This window comes from Manacus candei, unplaced genomic scaffold (assembly GCF_025592945.1).
Source record: "Manacus candei isolate 608988 ecotype Guabito, Panama unplaced genomic scaffold, ASM2559294v1 h1tg000021l, whole genome shotgun sequence".
Lineage (NCBI taxonomy): Eukaryota > Metazoa > Chordata > Aves > Passeriformes > Pipridae > Manacus > Manacus candei.
This window is the reverse complement of record NW_026138069.1, coordinates 5,992,798-6,015,791: the sequence shown is the minus strand read 5'-3', so window position 1 is coordinate 6,015,791 and position 22,994 is coordinate 5,992,798. Positions and strand designations below refer to the sequence as shown.

The following is a 22,994-nucleotide window of genomic DNA, read 5'->3' as shown; positions in this document are numbered from 1 at the left end:
TTAAATTTCATTGAACAAATCTTAGGTCTATATATCCTTCTATTTCTCTGCTTATATATTTTCTTTTTATCTATAGATATATCAAACATTGGAAAATTTTTATAATCCATAGTATTTTACTCTGTTGAATACCCATTTTAGCATAATGAAGCATGTCTCTAAGTTCTTAGTCTGGTGCAGCTACTTATCTGAGAATGTGAAATAAACAGAAAGACTTACTAAAACCAATAATGGCACAGTAGGTCACAGATAAAAGTAAAGATTGTCATGAGAAATTACATTGCAAATATATGTCATTGTGTCTGAAATGCACAGTGAAAATACATCAGAGTAAGCAACCCGTCTCAGCAGATTGTTTTGGGGTTTGTTTTTTTTTTGTGTACTGTACATGTGCATGTGCATTAACTTAAATTTAAAGCAGTTTGGAATTTTTTAAATTCAATCCTTTTAAATGCAGCTGAAGTTCTTGCTGCATTATGTTCATTTAGTGAAGATTTTGTAAAGGAATACCTTCTAAAAAAGAGAATTTCTGACCAGATCTCAAGAAGCATTCATCTCAGAAGAATCAGCTCCAACAGGCATAGACCAGATCCAGGTTTCCCTTTTTTAAATCAGGTTCTAAAGCTTGTAGGTTCAATGTCCCAGATGAATACTAAACTACCAGAATCATGGCTAGATTAAGTTGCTATTTTATTTTGCTGCTTTCTTTTTTCATGAGCATGGTAAAATCTTTTGCAAAGTAGATAGCATCTTTAAATTTATAACAATCTCCCAAGCTAGAAAACTTGAGAAACTATTGTGTACAGACTTGGGTTTGATTCTTTTAGTTTAAAGCCTTTAAATACTGGTTTAAAAGAGATTGAAGCCCAAGTTTATTTCCTGAAGTGTCTCGGCACTGTAAAGTAGAGTTGGAGAAAAGAGAAGGACATTCAGTATTTCTGTTGTTTTCATGTGCCTTTAAAGTGCCTTGCTTTCAGAGTAAGATGAGCCAAATATTAATTAGCTAAATATTAACAAAGGTCTCCTATTCTACTTCTACTTGATCAAGAACTAGACATCTTCCAGTCTTCATTCAGAGTTTTCATTCTTGGAAAGAGAAAGAGGTACAATAGAAAGAAGACACAAGCACAGAACGTTCCCTTCCGCACTGCAAGTCCAGATTTTTCAACAACTGAGGGTTTTATAACAAATTAATACAGAGAAAAGGCCAAGTTTATAAAAAGATCTCAGCTTTGAATAAGATACCTTTCCAAGCATGTTGATCATATAATTCTGACTTGTACACCCAGATTCTCTAAAGACGTCCTCATCAACTTCTTGGAGTCTTTAGAAAGCCTACCCAATAAATTGAGTAATATAATTTTATTATTATATTCAATTTAATAGTATTCAGCTTGCAGATGGTCCCATAGCAAAAAGGAGTAGTTAAAACACAAAATCAGCTCATAGTTCTGAGAATTGAAAGAGCCTGACATTTTCCTTTTTAAGTAAATATCGCATTTTAATTGCTGCAGCCCCAAGGTAACCATAAAGTCGTGCACTGACAACTCATGCAGATTTCATGAGAATGTTTGCTCTGTTGTTCATGAAAAAAAGTTTGTTTAGCAACTGCTGCTGCTCCTGGTGCTTACATTACCTGAAAGTGAAAATGCATCTTCCTAAGTATGGAATAAAAGTTTTTAATATTTTACCTGTAATGAAAAACCTAAGAAAAAGAAATCTGAGTGTAGAGTCAAAGTGAAGAGTTGTGAAGACTACAGAGATGGCTCAAGTGTCAGTTTTGTTGCCTGGTTGTGCCTGTCACCTCCCATTTTTAGCGTCATTTTTATTCCATTTAAGAGAAATTGTGGATGCCCCATCCCTGGAAGCATTCAAAGCCAGGTAGGATGGGGCATTGAACCTGGTCTAGTGGAAGGTGTCCCTGGCTGTAACAGGGGGGCTTCAAACTAGATGATCTTTAACATCATTTCCGACCCAAATCATTCTGTGATTCTGTGAAAGGGGACATTTTTCTTGACTGCAAAGATGGGCTATAGGTACTTAAAAACTTTTCATTTTCTAATTTCTCCATTTTTAAAATGAGATTAAAGACAGTTTCAAAGTCTTTTTTATTAGTTGTGCAGAGCTTTCTGCAGTCTAATGATGTAGGCCTTACAATATAACACAAGATCGTGACAACACTAAGCATATGTATTTTAATAAGTATTGTATTCTAGGAATTAATATTAGTAAGAGGATCGATTTCTAGACAGCATGTGTGTCATTCAATGGATTTTATGAATTATATAAGCTAATGCAAATCTATGATATAATTTGAACTCTCTCTGGTAATCAGTGATACCAATAATATTTCTGAAAAGTGATAAATAATCTTGAACAATCAAGTATTTTTAGAAAGTATATGGATGCTGCAGCAGCAAATAACTAGTGATAACCTGAAGTTTTATACTGAGATATTTATATGACTAATGCAATGGGAATGTTCCATTTTAAAAAGGTTTAAAACAGGTACTTTTAAATTTCAGTATGTGCTTTTCTAGCTAAGATTTACTTCCCAAATGATAAATCTATTCCATTTGTATCTGATTTTTTATCCTAGTTGTTCCACAATTTAATGGTAGATAGGTCTATTACTACTTAACAGAATAAGTACTGTCCATACCTTTCCACTTCAAAAAGCACATCTTCAGCTTTCCTAATTACCTGAAACCACAATCACTTCTAGCTAGGAAGCTGAAATATTACAATGGAGAATATTTTCAAAGGCATAAAACTCCCAGTTACATACCATTTAGTCAATTGGAATTTGAAGTCTTTCTGATAATGTATGTGCTTGGCATTACTAACTCACACCTTTTTCTATTTAATCCCATGATGAACAATTAACCAGGAAGAATGTAGTAGACTCCAACTGTATGGAGTAAAGGATACATTGTCCTCGTAATATGAAAATCAAGTAAAATCTATGTACATGGATTCATAGATTTTACCTGTGGTTATTCTACCACCTTGGCCATGATTCAGAAATATATGTAAGCAGATGCTAGGATTTATACACATTTTTTTCAAATTAAAGCCAATGAAGCATAAGCAAATTCTTAAAGAGGGTTAAGGAGGTTAACGTATGAGACATTACTTTTTTAATTACTCTATCAAAAATAGAAGAAATAAGGAAATTTATAAAACTTCAGAACTGTTTAGTGCTTGGAATGTCTCTAAGTTTAGAACTACTCAGTTAAACCTGAATAAAAAAAGTTATATTTGTGCTATTATAAAATAGACTGAATAGAAGAAATGAAAACTTTGGAAGTATTTACGCATTTAAGACTATTCTGTTCCCAAGCGTAAGTCAAGCTTTTTTACTTAGGTCAATTAAATATTTATTTAATTAAATTATATATTATTTCTTTAAAAACCATGAAAGCACTTAGATTGTGAAGGAGTGACTTGGCAGTCTTGAGGAAAAAAAAATTGTCCTTCTTGGAACTAATTATTACCTTTTGTGAAATCCACAATCATTAATAATAAAACCAGGGGTCTGGGATTTCTTTGTTGTTCTATTAACTTGAAAGAAAATTACATATTATTATTCATTTGTGACTTCCCAGAGAATAATCACATTGGGGCGGGGGGGGAAGAAGGTATTGTGCAGCAGTAGTTGCAGGTATAAAGTATGGTAGGTTTTTGTCTCTGAAAAAAAAATCCTTTGAAAAAAGCATTAAAGATTTTGTACTGTGCTATAAAAGGACATCTGTTCTATAAGCTGTACCTCAACAAGATGACATTGGTTGTCATGTCAAATCTCAACAGGCCACCTTTACTCATGTTCTCCTAAGCTAAGAAATGCCACTGTAGCAGAATAAAACATAACCTTTAATATTTCTTTCTTTGGTCTGGGCTTCAGTGAAATGCAAGAGAAATATAAGAAATCCTTGCCTCTCAGTGGATTTGGTTTAAGCCAGCCTCTCTCCTGTAGAGCTATTTTCAGCTGGGATTTCTTCCAAGAAGAAAGAGAAGTTATTTTGTGTTCTTGTTTCAGTCTTTGTCAGATGAAGAAAGATAAAATTAGATTAATATATATGCCTGTCTATTTTGTTACTGTAGAAGGCTAGAAATACTGCTGCAAGTCTGGTATAATATTTAATGTTCCTGGTTCAGATACAAATATCCATATGTTTTGTATGCATTACATAATGGAGCTACACTGTTCCACAGAGGCATGGCTTTGGGACTGATAGAGTTCAACGGCTGTATCTCCCTGCCATAGTCTCTCAACTTGAAGTACTTCTGGGATTTCTGAAGAAGCAATTCAGGAAATACAGATATCCTAATTTGGCTCACAGATCACTTGAAACTGCGCAGAGAAAGAAGTCGATAAACTTGGCATAACAATATATTAAATACCATTATTTTTCTTTTCATAGAAGACATTTTGGTTTTAAAAATGGAAAAGAAAAGGTACAGTCTCAGCTAATAGTTTGTAAAACACCTTCATCCTGCTTAGTCTGCCTATCTTAATTTTCTGTTCCTTCTCTTGGGTACAATAGTTCTACCGCCCTACTTGACAGAGATTTGCATTCAAGAAATATATGTTGATGATGACTATGGAATAGAACATGGCTAGAGACATATAGCCCTCACCATGCCTCTGTGAGATGCTGCTTTGCCAAGAAAATTGTATGACATCCCAAAACACCTGCTTTAAAGCCCTGTGATTTACAAAGAACTGGTTTCTCTTCATTCTTGTGGGATTAATTTACAAGTACTGCAAAAATCAAGGAGAAGTAAGGAGCTGTTGAAGAGATATTTTCCCTAATTTTTTAAAATTGTTTGCTTCTGTTTTGTCTTCGAGAATGTCTTTTACAAAGAATGAGAACAACATATTTTGTTGTCACAAAGAAATTATTCCTGTTCATTGAAGATTAGTTGGCTCCTGTTCATATTCTTCATTCACTAAACATCTGCAGAAAATATTTTCCCTGATATGGAAATCCTAACTGGGTGTCCTGTTCCAGATCTGAATGGAGTCCAGGAGCTGGATCACCTCTGCACTGCAGAACAGCTCCTCTCTCTCATGCTCTCAGCAGTATACCCATACACAGAGATGTGAGACATTGTGGCTCCAAATGCTCAACATGTTTTGAAAGCTTTTATGCACATTAAAAACTGGACAGTTTGGCTTTTTTCAGGAGGAATTAAACAGATTCATTAATTAATTTATTTTAAGCTTTCCTTGCAGATTTTTTTCCTCCCCTCATGGGGATCTATAAATAGCATCCACAATCCACATGGTATGAATTGCAGAGCTAATCACCAGTATTAATAAAGGTTAAAAAGCTCAGAAGTGTTGCAATCTGCTGCTTTGGCAAACAAAGGCTGCATTGTTCAGGGGGCAGGAAGCAGAGCAAAGGGTTTTGTTGCACTGTGGGAAAGTGCTGATCGATCTTCAAACCAATGGGAATACCATGCACCAGAGGAACTTGGGTAGTGTATAAATCCTATCAACACTGAATCAAAGAGGTTCTTCTGTTCACCTTGTCATTTCGTATGCCTAATTCTTCATTTCAGAACCTACTTACATATTGGTATTTGAGGTTTAATTGATACTTAGTGTGCAGCTGAATATAAGGTCTCCATGAGTAAAATTTATTCTTTATTGTGCTCAGGAGAAACATCTTTGTAATTTATTGGGCACTTCTGGGAAGTGAAAACATTATAATTGTCACAGAAACAAAACACGCAAATATGATTCCCTTTACTTAATTTACTGTTGTGATGAACAGACGTCTCAATACATTTGCAACAGAGTCAGACTATGCAAAAAGAAGAAAAATATTTTAAAGACAACATAAATCAATATCACTATGCTGATGTTAATGGATTCTCATAAATCTACATGAGCTAAGAATCTGTGCCACAAACTATCTGTCACTACCAATACTTTGAATATCCAGTGGATATTTGATATTGAATGTCCAGTTAGCTTTAATTTATATTTGAAGACATTAATTCATTTTTTTAGACTTAAAATGTGCTTAAACTGACATCAAATTATAATGACCCTGAGACAATTGTTCTTTTTAATAATCCAGAAATTGTCATTGTGATAAATGATTCAAAAAGCATGTCACAGAACATGCCTCAGCAGATAAAATTTGTTCATACAGTATAAGAATGTTTCTATCATAAGTTTCCATATAATTTGTTTAAATTCTTTCAAAGACCGTATTTAAGTAGTAGTACAAAATAAGATAACAAGGGTCAAATATATAACATGATACATAAGTCCTATATCTCCTAATATTCCCTGCTGCTTAATTTTTCCCCTTTAATTTGAAATTAAAATTTTGCTCAAAGTACAATGTGAATTTGAAACTAGAAAATAATTTCTGCTATAAAATCTTTTGGTTTTTTCATACTTTGTAATGTGTGCTAAAGAAAGTTTTTCAAATAATTTCATTCTTGCAATGTTTATACATAAAACGTCTTAAGCTCAGAGCCACATCTTTTAAAAACAAATATTGCTATTATATGATGTAATAGTCTTTATATAAGAATATAAAGTATTTTAATTATTGCAATTAAAAATATGAAAACTCATAACAACCAGGAAACTTATAATTTGAAACATAATCTATTATTTTGTACTAATTATTTCTTTCATTTTTTTTTCCCCACTGTCCACTGTAGACCGGAATTTTTTTTTTATTCCCTTTTTCTTCCAAGCCATGACAATCAGACAGCCAATTATTTGTATTTGTGTGCTAAAGAAATTCAAACAAAACTCAACCATTTCTGCATTACAACAAAGCTGTTAAAAAAATGACAGTATTTCAGTGACAAAATCAAGTCAAGAAGTTGAAATCTGGCTCCAGATCGGTGCAGATGCATGGGCATCTTGTGCACTCCTCATGCATATGATTGCTCTCAGAATCATTAGGGATCTGATGTTCAGGATGTCACAGGTATTACACTGACTGACAGTGGATAAGCAGCTAACATAGACCAATGCAATGATGGATGATGATAAAGTAAGGCTTCTGTTTATATGTGGCCATCCATGAACACCTCAGTTGGACAGACTGCATGAATTGTACTTTGAAGGAAGATGGAAGTTAACTTTGCATCAGTCACTTCCAAACTGTGGTTTGGAGAACCTCGACCTGCTCAAAGACATCTCAGGTTGTCTCACAGCACAACACTTCCAAAAAGCAGTAGTGTTTCAACACAGTAAGGGTAACTGGAGAGGTCACTTATTATTTAAGCAGGAACAAAGCAGCAAAGAAATGAGGCCAAGAGCATAGTTAAGGGAATGACTGTTCATGAGGTGTTTTCAATAATATCTGGACCACAATGAATCTGATCATATTGCCAATTCAGTCATGCTTGACATGCTATGAACTCAGCAAACAGCAGTCATTACCCTCCACTCACTGTTACCCACTTGCTCTCAGAAACACTGCCTAACCACCTCGATTACACAATGATTAAAAGGTCATCAAAGCTACTGAAGAATCTGAGCTGTGCAAATAGACAGGGTGAGATGAAGCAAAACAAGCAGAAACAGAAAATTGTGCACAATCAGCATAAATGGAGAAACAGAGCAGAAGTGGAGACTGAAGGAGATAATGCAATTTTCTGCCAGCTAACATTCCAGGAGAGAAACCACTAGCCTCAAAGTCTGTGCTTGGAGACAAAATACAGTGATGGGAAAGAAGTTGCTCATAGTTAGGGAACTGAAGAAAAGATGTTGTAGCAAAAATTATATAAGCCATTAGAAATTTTAAGAATTTCTTAGAAAAATAAGAAAATCGAAAAATTAAAAAAATCAAAAAATAAGAATAACCAGGGTTCCAAAGTCACTTACACTTAACATAACAAAATTTGGTTCAAACTACAGATTTCAGAAAAAAAAAATAAGGCAAGCTATGGTTTTTCTAAGCAAACTGGCATATTTCAATCTTCTGAATTGAAGTCCAATTCAGTGCAACAGCAGTGAAAAATCAAGAGTTCAGTTTTCTGACAAAAACACATGAATATACATAGCCAGAGGATTACAAAGTAAAATATTGCATTGCAATTATATAAACATGCTTAGTTCAATCATTCTACCAAATTAAAATTTAAGCATTTGTTAGCTTGGGTTTTATTATGTTTGTTTGTTTGTTTTTAAATCAGGAAATGTATTTATTTTGGTACGGTGAAATCAACAGTGGGTCTATTTTGCTATAAAGACCGTTTCTTAATTTTTCTCTTTAAAACTTACTAGATTTTGGGACTGGAAAAACAGTTGAAATCCAGCATCTTCTTGAAGATTCCCATTCAAATACAAAAGACTATTTAAATACCATCTTCTTTAAAAGTAACAGTTGTTACTACACAAGTCAATCAGTTATACAAATTACTTGTCTGTGAGAAATGCTGATGTGCCCCAGTGTGTTCCAAAGAAGTTGTAGGCAGGAACAGATAAAGTGACAAAGTTAGAACTTAGCCTGTCATGAGGCTGATTGATGTATCTGTTGCTTACAAGTGAGTGATGCAGCCAAGGCATTCTGCTTAGATTGGTCTACATGGTCAAATATCACAGGTTTGTGGGGTACCATTACCTAACATTCCCCTTTACACGGTATTTTGGAGTTACTCTGCTCCTTTTGCAATGGTACTAAAGTTCAGATTGGGGAAGCAGTTCCATTAAACAGCTCTGAGTATCTACAGAAGAGAAATTACATTTGTGCCTTACAGTATTTATGAAAATTTAGGACAGATGTGACTCACTGAAGCTCAAGGAAAGCAAGTAAAAACTTTTTTTTTTTCAATTAAATCAGTAGTAGAAAAAAAAAAAGGCAGTTTAATGCCCTATGAATTTGCAGTTTACTTTAGGGGAATTTGCCAGTTGCAGACATAAAACCTTCAATGCAGTCTAGCTAAGCAATGCTTGATTGCTACAAATAGAGCAGCCTTTTATAAACTCCTGAGTGAGCTTGAAGTTATAGATTTGGCATTGTTTGCAGACAGCTAAGTATTTCAGGTCCCACTAGTCCTGTACTGTCCCAACCCTGGTTTCTACAAATTAGATTCCTAGTGCAGAACTCAGAGCAGCACGAGGTGAGGGAGGGAGGAGAGGCACGTGGCTGAAATTACAGACTTCTTACATAAAAGAAACTTGGAATGTCACCCTTTGCCTATTTCTCAAGACAATAGATCTTTGAATTAAGTGTGTTCATGAACACTTGCCATGAAAAGCCAGCTCTACTTCTTGTCAGTCACTTTAAGAAAATGAAGCACAGAGAAAAAAAAAAGCTTAAAGAGTAGGAAGACAAAAAAAGCTGAATAGGCATATGGACTTTAGCACATACAAAATTAAAACCGTTTAGAAATTGCCTTCACTTAATAACAACCCAAACTGTTTTAAATAATTGCTGTTCAGCAACAGAGATAAAGATATGCTACTTCACATAAATATCTAATGACTTCAACATGAGGAATTAACTATAATAGAGTGTCATATTAAAATATAAAAAGCCACCAAAGGAAGTTGCAGTAGCTATCCAATCTCTAAACTTCCATTCTATGGGGAGCTGCAGGTTTGGTGATTAGTGATGGGTGTAAAATTATAATTCACAGCAAACCTGATAAGTACCGTTGTGTGTATCCTTTTTAAATGCAAACAGTGAAGAGGACAACTATCAGTGTTATTCAGAAAGCTCTTGTGCCAAAAGTATCTTTTGAATGTCAAAATACAAGTAAATGTTGAAAAGATATATATGATATCTTCTAATACCTTAAAATAATGTCTTCTGAAGTTTTCAAAGTAATACACAGAGAGTAAGAAAACATTCATGATGTTTATCTTTAGGATTTTTATTATCACAGATGAGAGGTTCAATTTCATTTCATAGTCAAATATTGGTGACTATATAAGGGACACAAGTCTTTCAAATGTGGAATATAAATATTATCCAGGGGAAAAAATGCAGTATAGGACAATAACATACATATAGATGTTATCTCAAATATATATGTTTAAAATGGATATGTGCAAAAGAGTTATAAAATAATGACAGTAGAGACTGTGAATTTTTAGAAGTAATAGCTAATGTAGTTGAGTACCTTCATATTATCACTTAATATTTTTTTTCCTACAATGATAGGAAAACAAAAAAGGAAGGAAGAAAAAGTTTCAGGTCATTTCCTTTTACTAACACCAGTATTCATTTTAAAAAAAAAGAAAAGTGCATAACTCTTGTTTTTCTGACAGCTAGATTTCAAGTAAACTTCAAGGATTTATTCTAATTGGATTATATATTTACATAAGAATAAAGGAGTTGCACTAGTACAAGTACTTTTTCTTCCTAAGAAGCTCCACATATTCAGGATCAGAATTACAAAAAAAGTTTGGGGATATATAAAGAAAACAAAAAGGTTTGCCTTCCTGTTCAGTACTGCTTCTTACTTTTCTGTATTTATCCAGGGGAAAGCATGCTCATCTGTATGACTACAAAACATTTGATCCTTTGATTTTGCCAGAATTCCCTCTACTAAAGAAATTCTGACAAAGTCAACCTTACTCTTTAAGCAGTCTAGACTATAGAGGAACCACCTGTTGTCATTGAACCACATATCTCCAAATGAATCACTCATATTCTTCTAATTATTTCTGTTTCATAGCAGAGAAATATACTTCTTAGAGCACATGGGTATGTTTTGGTGTCTTAAAACACCAATATAAGAGTTCATAAATAGCACTTTTTCTTACTACTGCTACCACAGTAAGGGAAACAGGGCATGAGTACTATCTTCCATCTGTAGTTTCAGTTTTTTTGATGTTTTATCATGTGATGTAAATTAGAGATGCCTTCAGGTCTTTATAATTCACCACTGGCCTGTCATCTTGCTTACAATGGCAGCATTAAGAAAAGTGCAAGAACATAGGCATTATTTGCATTGTTTGTGGCTCAGCTGTTACCACTGTGCCCTAATCCTCCATAATTTTAAATTGTTCCTGTGTACTGTCCTGTTTCCTTCACAGACTTACTGCAATGTCTTCATTTCCATGCAGTTGTTAATTCATAGTACACAGAAACAACTTGATAAGGCTTAAAAATTTCCATGAGATTAAAAAAATAAACCATCAGGAAAAGCAATATAGCTTCCTAGAATTGTCTGATCTGAAAGCATACCTTCAGACTGTTTTTCCTTCTGCAATATGTAGAAATTTAAAGATATTCAGGACAGACTATTAGATATGCAAATGTAGTCATTGCTCTTTTGCAGCTATATTACTCCAAGTATCCAATATTCAGCCCCTAATATTAAGAAGTAGTTTGGGAAGACTCAGTGTACGCATTTACCCTTGGGAGTTGAGATTCCAAGAGTCTGAACAGTTGCTTGAACATTGTCAGATTTCCCAGCAGCCATATTAAGATTTACCTTTCATATCAATATGACAAAAAAACATCAAAGCTGCATCTGACCTTCTTTCATGTAATTCAGTTAAAGTACATCAATCTTATTTTCTCTTCTTGGTCGAGTGGAGATCATGTTGTTTCATTTTAGGAACAATTTGCCCATGGTGTATGAAGTACCATATTATGTGTCTGTGAAAAGTGATATTGTGAAAAAAGAGGGATAGCAGAAGGAAATGTACCTCATAAAAACCCTAAAAATCTCTAAATTATCTTGTCTGTGCTCTGCAAGATGATTGCACACAAAGACGGTACCATGTAATCAGTTTTTACTCAAGATTTGATGTCTCCCCACTCTGAGAAGAAAGAAGCAGAGACAAGTTAAAAGATGGCTAAGGTTAAAAGGAAAAATCAGGTATCAAAGGCAAGCCTGAGGAAGATTGAATTGCCTAAATCATAAAGTGGAATCTGAAACCTCTAGCTTGGTGACTGCCTGGGGTCCCTAGGCATTGGTATTTTGCGTTATGTTGCTGCTCAGACCTTTGCAGGTAGAGTCCTAACTCTAGTATGCCTCTTTTTGAGGTTTAAAAATAAGCTACTCAACAGCACTGACCTGTTCCAGTGCCACAAATATCCCAAATGAACAATTAATGGTTTTTTTTAATCAATGCCCATTGCTGCCACCCAATTTTCTATAGTAGTCAACTACAGACAAAAAAACCCCCTCCTCAGAGGAAGAGGATTCAATCCCGTATTTCTTATCTGCTGAGTGAAGGCTCTGTCAACCAGGAGGCAGGTCCACGTCTCTGTGTGTGTAAAGTCACAGAAAAATGTTTGGCTTATGCCTCCCTCTCTCCTGTTGAGAGTAGTATCAGAAAGTGGTGTTACTAGTCTGTGATTAAAATATGTCTGACAAGGCAATATTATTTACACAGTTTACAAGATCTCCTTGATATGCTTTTGTTTTATGCTCCTGACATGTTTCAGTCTACATTTTTAATTACATTAACAAGATCACAAATTTAATGTAACTAGAAAATTTTAATAAAGGTATCCCAAAGTCATATTCTTCACATTTGCTATTTTTTCTACAGTATCTAATCCTTATTTATGTAGGAAACAACTTTGATGATGTGCTTTTACTATCACTAACTTTGGAAGCTTTTCAAAGTAGCAAGGTCAGAATAATGACTTGCCAGGTTCTGTGGTTTCATTGATGCAAAAATGTCTGTGAGTGTTATACAGATTATTTCAAATACTAAATCCTAGACTATGTATTTTATCAGAGTGTAAGGCTTCCTCTACACATGTGGGCTTCAGCACAGTTGTCCCTGTACCCTCTACCTTGCCTTGTCATTGTGTTTAGCAATAAGGTTACCCTGTGCCCTGTTTAAGAGTGTGGTTGTCCATTAAATAAATGTAATTCATCCCAACATCATCATTCTAACAGACTATAATGGCCTTAGGTTGCTTCTAGGTTGAAATGAAGACAATTGTTTTATCAAATGATTTATTCCTAAGATTTACTTATATTATGAATCCTTTAAGAAGTACAGAAAATCCCCTCTAGCAATACAAACCCCTTGCACAGACTCAGGCAACCCTAGGTGTTCGTCTTCTAGACCAGCGTTAAGGTGCAACTAGCAGAAAAATTGTGGCTACCCTACCATGTAGAGGTGTTCTGGACAGGGAATGGGCCATATATAGTAATTCTTGGTGAGAAAACAGTTAGTTGTAGCTGTAGGTTTCAGACAAGACCCAGTAGACTACGGAGGAGATAGTCACACTCCATATTCTATAAATCCTGAATTCAGCACACTCTTCCTTATCATTTCTCTCTGTGAGGACCGTGGCAGTGAACTTTCCATCCTAGTCTAGGTTTTTTAGCTTTTCAAGAACATATGATAAGATTAATATGTATTCCCAAGCTTTTCTAAAAGAAATGAGTATGGATTGGTGTATTTCTGTATCAGGTGGAAACTCTACTACATTTTTGTTAGATGTGCATATTTTATATAATACTTATTTAATGTGGGAAGTGGGACATTCATTTTTGTTAGGAAAATATACACTTCAGTTATTTTTTACACTAGCATATTTGTTAAACCTTTCAAGAAGGAAGTTAAACAAATCACAGACATCAAAAAATACTTTGAAAAGAATAACAAGTGCGATAGGCTACTAAGAAACCAAAAAAATATCATCCACATTGTATTTCTTAGCTGAGCATATTATTTTCCTCTTAAAACAACAAAACTAAGTCCCTAACAGAACTTTGTATGACATAACACTAGCTTTTCCCAATTTTTCTTTTTGCCTTTTAAGAACTATTTTGAGCTATACTTGGTAGACATCTTAGCCCCAGACATCTGATAATTCACATAAAAAGTAAAAATGAAAAAAATTGTGGATTGTGATACAGATAGGTTAGTAGGTGAAGCAAAAGCTGTGAGTGAATTTGTTTCCAGGAAAGTGGAGCTGCATCAAGGGTAATGGTTACTTGATAAGACAAATGTCATAACTTCAAATGTCTTCTCCTTCTTTCTCCATTTTTTTTTTTTTTTGCTGAGTACAACATCATATGATGTGGAATACTCCTTTTGTCAGTGGGAGTCAGCTGTCTTGGCAGTGTCCCTTCCCAGCTTGTGCCCCCATCCCACTCGCATCCGCTTGCACTGCTCAGCAATAGCTAAAACACTGGTGTGCTATTAACACTGTCTTGGTCACAAATCAAAAACAGCATTGTACAAACTACTATGACTAAAATTAAGTCTACCCCTGACAAAACCAGTATAAGAGCTTAACAATTCATTTGATTATAATAAAGATGTCAACGAGCATTAAAAATGTTAGAGATGTACCCAGATCTCTATGATGTTTTTCCAATTCCTGTGCGCTGTAAGGTTCACTCAAAAGATCTAGATGGGGGTATAAGATATCCCAGGAGGGAGATATCTATTCTAATTACTTCCCTGTAGCCTATACTTGTGAGATCTTTCAAGTTCAGTGACAGACCCAGCTATCAAGTTGAAACTAATCCTTGGATAGCATTAACCAATGTTAACAGGCAGGGCGTATGAGTGCTTTAATATTATCAACTCTGTTGTCAGATGAAGAGACTGAAACACTTAAAAGTTCTTTGTTTATGATTTAATAGAAAGGCTGAGTTGGACTGATCTTACCTATTTTAGCTTTTCAGGGTTTTAACTTCTACATCTGTTTGGGTCACCCTATGCTTCTGTAAAGTCAAAGCATAAAATTAGTCTCAAAGCTCAATTAATCTGACCTATTTTGTCCATATCAGTTCTATGTATTTCAGATATTTTCCTTAGGATGAGATGAACAGAAGTTGTTCTTTCTCCCATTTCATGATAATACAATTCTAGATGCTCAAGATGGCAAACTTGGATGTAGTTTACCACACTGGATCAGATGAATTCAGACACCAGTCAGGTCTCATGACTGAGCTTATTCTATTTTTGACACCAACTAACCTGCCATCTAACTTTAAATGTTGAAATGCTTTCATGCACACAATGGTTTTTTTGGCATCAAAAATTGACAAAGCTCTCAATAGAGGATCTAACACAATGAGATTCTTTATCTACTCCCACTCAAGTACAGTCCGAAAAAGATTTATTTTTTTTTCCACAATAAGTAAAAAGTCTATTTTCCCCCCTTATCTGATAAACATTACAAGGCTATGATGGTACTTTGAAAAACATTTTAAATACATTTGGAGGTATCTGGAATAATAGATGACACTAGCAAAAACTGAATACACTTTTCAAGGCCTGACCTGTATCCAGTTACTCTCAATGACCATTTTTTTGTGCAAATTCGAAGGATTCAGCCAAAGAGGAATTTTTGTAGGAGGGCATACCTGTTAACATCTTAGATTCAGAAGGCCATTAGAAGTTGATAAGTTTCCCATGTTAAATGGCCACAGGTAAACAATGATATCTGATATTCTGGTGAAATAATCTCAATAGGAGAAGTTCTAACAAGATCCTACTTTTTATTGAAGCAGTGCCACTATGTCATGTGTTCCACTAAAGCATTACAGGGAATCTCCCAGTCATTGTAGATTACCACTGCTACTCATTAACCAAAGGTACTTGTTAATGAAATGTTATTAAAATAATAATAATAAAAAGAGTAATTTTCTTCTGATTTCATTTATGCAGGGAAAAATTCACTCATTTAAGATCCTCAGCAATGCATTGCTTTGCACCTTGAAGATGATTTCTAAGTCCTTGACAAATATTCTGGGGAGATAAAGGGTATTAAAACTGGCCAATGATAAGAGATGAGATAGGACACTGAATCCCCAGTTACACAGATTTAGTGGTTATGGACTTTAACAGAAGGGCAGTAGCATTTATTCTAGGAAACTCTGTCTCTGAAAAACAAAAAGACACTTCTACAGAAGATAAACTTTTATTTTGCTCTCACTGAGAAACTGTCTCACTGTGAAAGCAATAACTTTCTCTGTAGGATGAATATGCTTGCTGACACAAGCACCTAGACATTCCTTGTTACTGTAGACATGGTGAAAGAGAGAAATTTCACAGTTTGGGTTGTTTCCTACCTATATATTTCATGTTTCTCTGGGGTGTTATTAATGTCTTATTCATGTATATAGTATTACTCTACTATTTCGCTATTTTTGTATCTACTACATTCACACTACTCATTTCACTGGAATGGAACAGCAAGCATCTCATGGAAAAACAACATAAGTGTATAGCAAGGCAAAAAGGACAACAGTTAAAAAAAAACAAGATGAGAAATAGGATGGAGTATAGTCAGGCACTGTCACTAAGTCCATTCAAAATATGACTGCATTACCTTTTGGCTTTAGTTAGCTCCAACTAGAGGCCTGCAAAGATCCTTACCTTTGGCCTTGGCAAGCTTGGATGAAAATTAACTGACTTTACTCTTAAAGCTGTACTAGTTTCTGGTATCTTTCCAGAAAATTAGCAAGAAGGTTGTAATCCTGAAGACCTGACTTGTAGAGAATTCAAGTTTTATCATCTATGTAAAACACCTAATTAAAGGCAAAGAAATTATAGATTTGAGAGTGGTGGCATCTGCTAAATATGAATTTTTCTCTATATTTTGTTCTCTAAGAATGTAGGAGGAAGGCTGTATTACATCTCAGTCGTCTCATTCTTTCTCCACATACCTTTGTGTTGCTTGTATTCAATTCACATCTAAACTTCACAAACACAGATTTAGTTTCAGTTTAGAGATTTAGTTTCTTTCAAATAAAACCTGAGAATACAGAGAAACAGATAATAGCTTCGGGGAGGTCAGGAAATGATCTGTCAGTAAGTATTGGCAAAAAACAAACTGCTGTTACAACTGAAAGTGAGTGCAGGTCAGAAAAAATGGTACTCTAGACTATTTGTGTTGCCTAAAGAGACCACAGATAAAAATACTCCGGGTCAATTTAGTGCATAAGATAAGATAAAGAGAGAAGGTTCCTCTAATGAGGCCTCAGGCCAGGAGAATACACACCAAGCACACACACCTTGACAGTGGTTCTATGATTTTATAATAAGGTCCATCCAATCCCAGAATCATCCACTCCTGGTTCTGCCCCCTGGCACGCCCCTTTGGGAATTTGGTTTGGGGTCTTTGGGACCGCTTCTTCCTCATCTTTATCTTCTTCATAGCACGTACAGTCCTTGGAGATCCTCCAAAGTTCTGGACTTGAAGGTTACTGTGTCCATGTGACATTTCCTGGTCCAGGCTTAGGGTGCTATGACCTTAAACAGAAGTGTTTTTCTACAATTCTACCTTGAAAGGAAGACTAAACACGCTAATGGTATTTAGAAGGATTGATATGAAATGTGGTAACAGAGTTGGGTATGTATAACTATTATGCTACAGGGTAGGGAATATAATATAGCTACATTAAAATCTACATTTACTACACAACTACTAAAATCTAGAAAAGTTAAAAAAATCCAAAAAGCTCTGAGGCAACATTTTACTAACTCTCCACTCACTATAATGGGACCTTAAACACATAGCTGAAATGCAGACAGTTATCTGGATATATTCAGAGTTAGGAATCTGAATCTGTAGCTGAAAGAATTCTTCCAAGGTGTTAATCTAACATTCTAACCTATCTCTGGTAACAGCTGTAATGGGTGCTTAGGTATAGAAAGAGTTAAAATACGATGATGGTTCCTGAGAATATTCTCCCTGTCATCCAGTGATTAATAGCCATCAATAGATTTTTCTACTAAAATCTGTCTGGCCCCTTCCTTAATACACCACCAGTACCTACTGCCTTGGTCTACTCTTGCCCACAATCAGACCAGCAAATAATGCTTCTAGAATGGCAGTTATCAGCACAGAGACATCAAGTTGTATAACTTTTCTAAATTCTTCTTGATATTAAGCCACGTGATCAAAAGGGGTTTTTTTTAATAACTATGTCTTTATCATGTGTTTTGCTAGCTTAACTATTTCAACTAAAACAGTATTTGTCACACTGAGGGTAGCTTTTCATCTGATTATCTCCCAGATGACTGTTTTGACTACAGATTAGTTACCTTAAATTTTCCCAGTTTGATAAAACTAATTTGCCAGTCTTCATCAAAGATATTCACCTCTCCACAGAAAAAGAGTATTTCTCTTTTCTCACTTACATACACACACAGATGCACATCCTTGTTTCATGATGTTTCCTCATTCTCCAGCTGCATACAGAGGTAACTCAACTAGCTATTTTAAATTCAACAGCTTTAAAATTAGGTGAGATCAATTTTTTTCTTAGTGTAGCAAAATGATTCCTAGGATTGTTGAGTGACAAATGTGTATATTTACCTGTTCTTCAAAACTCTGCAGCCAGAGCTGAATAACTTATGCATTTTTAGATTTATGTCATATTCTTGGGGTTACATGCAAAAACAAGGCTGTAGCTTTTGAATTCTTTTGCATGTCTAGTCTCACTGTTGATGCAAATCAGCATTTGCAAATGAAAAATGTCTAAAGCATGATTTGAAGACAGAAATATTTTGCTGTAGTGCATGTTTACATTGTTTTTTTATAGAAATTAATTCACTTTCTAGAAATCCAAGCTACAGGATAATAAAATGAAAAAAGAGCAGATTAACAATCTATATCTTAAATTCTGGCATTCCTAAATAGCATGATTAATTGTAATTATTTTGCTGTATATTTGGCTAAAAAAAATTAATATACATAGGGAATTCTGTTACAAAAGCAGGTTAGAAAAAATTCATTTGTACTTTAACAAGATAGATAATTATATGTGTATATATGTTGCTCTCTTCTTTGTTTAGATTAAATATTATGTAATGTTAAAGTTAAACAGCAAGCACCATATTAACTACACATAATATGAACTTATTCAAATGTTATGACTCCACCTTTGATAAAATTTTATTGGAAAGCTGCTCATAAAATCTCATAAAAATCTATAATTTCTCAGAATGTAATTTAAATAACGGGTTATAGTGATTTTTTAAAATGTTAAATTAGAAATTGTCTTGTAAAATGTAACTGCTGCTTAGTGCATAATAATATTTCATTTACAATTTCCAGCAACACGTTGTGGTAGTAATTAAATAAAGAGAGAAATTTATTAAGAGTTCCTTCAGTGCTTTACAATTTTAAAATAAATTGCCTTTTGCTTAAATATGTGAACTATTTTGACATAATAGTTAAAGCAGAAAACTAATGGAATACAGCTGTTCAAAGTTAACGAAGATAAGCCAACAGTGAAGATGACCAGCCCAGCTGAACAGAGAAATTTTTCTGGAACTTTGGAAAAACAGGAGATTTTATGACCTTTGGAAGAAGGGGTGGGAAACTCAGGAGGACTACAAGGATGTCATGAGGTTATGCAGGAGGAAAATTAGAAGGGACAAAGCTCAACTGTAGCTTTGTCTGGACAATAAAAATTTTTCTATAACTACATAATCAATAAAAGCAGGGCTAAGGAGAATCTCCATCCTTTAGTGGATGCAAGAGGAAACAAAGGATGAGGAAGAGGCTGAGGCACTTAATGCCTTCTTTGCCTCAGTCTTTATACTAAGACCAGTTGTTCTTCAGGTACCCATACATTGTCCTGTCACTACATGCTCTTGTAAAAAATCCCTCTCCAGCTTTCTTGTAGGGTCACTTTAGGTATCACAAGGTGTTCTAAGGTCTCTCTGGAGCCTTCTCTTCTCCAGGCTGAACAACCTCAGGTCTCTTGTGTTCATAGGAGAGATGCTTCAGCCTTCTGATCATCTTGCTGATGGCCTTGCTCCAACACGTCCATGTCATTCTTATGGTGGGGGCCCCAGAGCTGGATGCAGCACTCCAGGTGGAGCCTCACCAGAGTGCAGTCGAAGGGAAGAAGAGTGAAGATAAGTTTATAACTTTACAACACACCCTCTGTTACTAATTATATAAAGATGGAGCATCTGAAGGGAAGACACAGTGTCCAAAAAACTCTGATAAGGGAATGTCAAATGTAAACCACAGCTTCTGTTATTTATTTCTACTGTCCATTTGTCCCTGAATTTGTGTAAAGGAGTGTCAGACAAATAGTTTCTGACAATTCCAAATTAAATAAACCTCTAAAATATCAACCCTGGAGGAAGGGTTACCGATGCTGGAGGAAGTTTAATCTGAATCAATAGCCAGAGTTTTGTCTACACTTTTCAAAGCTAATTAAGCAAAGAAACTTTCTATATCATCTATCAACTGGGGTTTATTTATTGTAGAAAATAACTACATAACATATCAAAAGCAAGAAATGAAAAGAAATAATCCACCATTCTGTGTACTAAATCTGAAATGCACATTAATGGAGCACCAGCAAGTCTGTCAAAATGCCATGGCATAATTATTGCCTAATTAGCTAGTGTAGTCAAACATGTAGGATTTACTGCTACTTACATGACTTTTTGTTGTAAAAATCAAAAAAGGAAATGATAATGGCTTCGTGCTGTAAAGACAGTGCTTTTTGGGTTTGGTTCATCTACTTAGACACTTTCAAAATGAAACGTATGCTGAAGTACCTCATGTTTTAGTGTCATCTTTTATTTCATTTTGAAATCTCTCTAGAGTATGAAATACAAATGACAAAGACACTGAATTGAATAAGTGCATGTTACAATTATGCGTTACTATGTGCTAGCCAAGATCCTAATACCAAGTCTTTATTGTAAATCACATTGATCTATAATTACTATGAACTGTTAAGCTTTCATATTCACAGAGTCTTTGGAAATAAATCACTGCATCATTCAGTATTAATATCAAATGCGTGAGATGGAAAAGTGTTTCCAGAAATGTCATAAACTTAGTTTACTCTGAAATCTTACAGATTTTTTTATATTTAAAACTAAAGAGGAGAACTATTATTTAGATTCCTTGTTCTTTAATAAAAGAAAATACTTTTATAAATCTTTGTTAAAAGAAAAAATTTTCTGAAGGTTTTTCTGAACTCTGAAAAGAATGATCTGACAAGCTGCATTTTTCAGCTTGCAGAACAAGACCTATGATTTCAACTCAGCTGATTGATATGGTTCAATCTAAAGATAAAAGGTTGGCATTTTGAAAATGTATGTGTTCCAAAACTGAGAGAGCACCCAAATATATTGAGAGAATTATACACTCAAATTCTATTGTAACTTTCTGACGGAGATCAGGAAAGCAGTTTACCATCAAGGAGGCTTCAGACTTCTTTCAGCACAGAAGGAAGAAACGTTGGAGGCGATTTCACTACACTGTTGTACCTTTACTTTCTGCATTACACAGCCCATGTTTATTAACCTACTGGTTAGGGAAAGTGATGTATCCAAAGAAACAAGGTAATGTAAAACTAAACATACAGTAATTATATGCATTGAATTTTTTTTTTAAATGGTAACATCCTGTCCTTAGAGAAAAGACCAAGAGATTTTTAATATCACCAGCATGACAAGAACTCTGCTTTAGAGGTCTTCTGTACACTGTCATGTCCAACCAAACTAGATTCTAAGTTCTGCGTGCTCAGCGCAACCGTGTTGGCTCCTAACCCCACAAACCCACTCTTGTGTATTTTCTGATAAATACTGATCCTACTATATTTAGCTTAATAAGATCACATCACAATTTAATACTTAAATACCTATACAGTTACATATGTAATGTAGACCAGATCCTATTATGTTACATTAAGACTGTGGGTGAGGAAAATTAACTGTTCGCACTCTGCCATTTAAATGTACTTTATCAAGCAATTCATAATTTAAATTATTTTAGGAGGCAATGTAATTTAAAGCTGTGCTTTGAATCAAAAAGCATTTGTATAAAATGGGATCTGATGGGTTGAAGATCCAAAAATTGTAATTTTCATCTTTTTCATTGCACGTACACATGTATACATATAGTGTTTGCCTCTTTCATTCTCCTCTTCTCAAAACTTAAATTTTCAGAAAACCATTAAAGAGATTCAGAGTACATGTTGTATACTACAGAGGCCCCGTAAAACAGGTAAAAATGTACATTTTAAAAAACCAAGGGAAATTCCAATTAATAAGGTCACATATCTAGGCAAAGATGAACACTTATCTTCACCATGACACAGAAACACGGAGTCAGAAGGGGACTGAAGAGCATGGAAACACTTGCAGTGCTTTCTCTGATTTTACAATTTGGAAGCAGTCTTCTTATTACAGAACTGATTGTTTTACAAGCATATTCTGAACAAGAACAGTGTGACTCAGGTCAGGCATTCCTCATTCAGCAATAACGAAAACAGGTCAAGGAGAAAACTTAGAGAACTCACATAGAAGAAATGTCATCATCCCCCCCTCTCTCTCTGAGTGGTCCATAGGTCTAAGTTCAGTGACTAATTGCACACATCACAGTATTTAAGGATGCATTATACTTATAGATGGGGTCCATAGACTTCGAACTCTTCCTCTGAAAGTTTAGCAGATGTAAAGAGGGACTTCAGTGCGGTAGTTTGGTCTGGGCCTTCCTTGGTGACCAGTTTGTAACCAAGGAAGGGTCCAGATTTACCCAGTATTCCCTACGATTTTTACATAAGCCAGGTTATAAGAAGAAAGGAGAAGAGGCCTTCGCTCTCTTTCCTTCCGGCAGCTTTGGAGGTGCAGGTTCCCTGCTGTTGAGTCTGTGTGTTGGGGAGCGAGGCCTGGTTAGGCCTTGCCGACCTTGGGAGACAGAGGTTGCCGGCGATCGTTCCGGAGCGACCCTCGGTTGTCCCAAGGAGAGTAGTGAGATATTTCTTTGCTATCTTTTTTTAGTTGCTAGATATTGGGCTACTAATTGGGATATATATATTTTGTTTTGGTTTTTTTCCTTTTCCCTTCCCCCTTCCCGTTCCCTTGTGAAATTGTATATATATTTCAATTGTATATAACTGTATATATATTTCAATTGTATATAACTGTAACATAAGTGTAAATATATTTATATATATTGCTTTAGCTGTCTCTCTCTTGGTTTTCTTGGTTGTTTTTTTTTTCTACCTCTTCTCCCTGAGGTTTTGGTGGGGGGGAGGGACTTCTTGAGGTAAGGTTTGGAGACTTGGCAGGGAGCCAGCTTCAA

At 35.0% G+C, this 22,994-nt stretch overlaps 1 long non-coding RNA gene across 1 annotated transcript in view; it reads left to right on the top strand.

The window, feature by feature from the left end:
• LOC127470480 (uncharacterized) overlaps positions 1–22,490 on the top strand; it is a 59,036-nt gene extending 36,546 nt beyond the window's left edge. Inside the window, exon 3 of the long non-coding RNA XR_007904313.1 lies at positions 22,318–22,490. This is a non-coding gene — a long non-coding RNA (uncharacterized LOC127470480). The remainder of the gene's footprint in view (positions 1–22,317) is intronic.
• Positions 22,491–22,994: the final 504 nt, after the last annotated feature.